The sequence below is a fragment of the Echinops telfairi genome, unplaced genomic scaffold (assembly GCF_000313985.2).
Source record: "Echinops telfairi isolate 266 unplaced genomic scaffold, ASM31398v2 ScPeMD7_7458;HRSCAF=8496, whole genome shotgun sequence".
Taxonomy (NCBI): domain Eukaryota; kingdom Metazoa; phylum Chordata; class Mammalia; order Afrosoricida; family Tenrecidae; genus Echinops; species Echinops telfairi.
The window spans coordinates 30,094,051-30,095,589 of NW_022111358.1; positions in this window are offsets into that span (position 1 = coordinate 30,094,051).

The following is a 1,539-nucleotide window of genomic DNA, read 5'->3' on the forward strand; positions in this document are numbered from 1 at the left end:
ATTGATAATTTTTTGCCTTCTACTTGGTCCCCCTTCTTTGGAATGGGCACAAATATGAATGTCTTCTGTGGGGGAAGGCAAGCCCCCCACAACTAATCATGGGATTAACAGGTGCAATGGTACGGTTAAAAAATATATAGAGAGATTATAATAAAGTCATAGAGAATAGGGAGAGATGGAAGAGAGATTGAAATAAAGAAGTCAGACACATTTCATGGTAGCATGCTCACCTGGACGCCAGGATCTCAACAGCCAGGCCCGTGCACAGCGTGGATAGAAGGGCAGGAGAGGGAGGATGAGGAAGGACATGGGGAGCCAGGACAAGGGAAAGAGCCTGGGGAGAGGATGAGAGGTGGGGGGAGGACTGGGAGAGCGAGCTCTTTATTGCTAACCAAGGCTTATATATCTTTGGGAGGGGGGCATGCAAACCCCCTAATTACAGGTAAGGACATATGTCACAGGAAGGGGTTGTGCTGTAGGTAATACAGTGATGAGAAGGGGCGATCTAGGGGTATACATGCAATAGGAAGGGGAGGGATTAGGGGTACACATGTGACAAGATGGGAGGATCCTAGATTCAGGGAGGCAGCTTAATTCTGGATGTCATTGAGCAGGTTTGACCTGTTCTCTGGTTCTCCATAGAAACCATTAGGGTATGAACTCCACCTACAGTGGACCAGACTGATGGCCACAAGCCTTTAGGGAGTGGGCCCCACCTGTAGTGGGACCAGACAGTAGTCTGAAGGCTGAATGCATCTGGCCTCCCACCACGTGCTGGCAAATAGCTTCTAATGTTTGACCTATCCTTGGGGGAGACAAATCTGGGGAACAGGCTTTTTATATCCCACAGTCTTTCCGTTGGTTTGCCAGGTGGCTGTCTTCCACATTACTTTGTTTATTTATTTTCAAATGTCATGACATAGAGAAGTGAACTAGTTGTGAGAACATCTCCATTGATCAGGAGCCTTGCTCTTTACTAATGTCTTCGGTACCGTTTGGATTTCTTCCTTCATGATCATTAGTTTCTTATCATGTAAGGTAAGACCTCCTGAACCTCAACCGATTCTGTTTGGTACAACGACTGTGTGTTCCTGGCATCTTCCTTTGATGCTCCCTGTTTTAATATTTGGCCCCTGTTGTGGTTGTTAGTTGTCATTGAGTCCCTTCTGACTCGAGTCACCCCGAGTACAACAGAAGGAAACCCTGCCAGCCTCCCACTGACACAATGGCTGCAACAATGGGCTCAAACACAACATGGGGAGGCTTTCGCCCATAGATCTATTGCATATTTCCATATTGCAACTCCAGGCTTAGGTTTTGTTTTTTTCTTCAGTTCTTACAGCTTGAAAACTGCCGAGTGTAACCTTCTCTTGAGGTTTTCTAACCCCAGACCGCTGCACGTTTCATTCTAATACGTTCCTTGATCTCTTCAAGCTGTTCTTTAAAAGCTTCTGTTCAGCCCTTTCACTTCATTTCTTCCATTCCCTTTAGCTCCTCTACATTGAGGAGCAAGTTGCAGAGCCTCTTCTGACATCCATT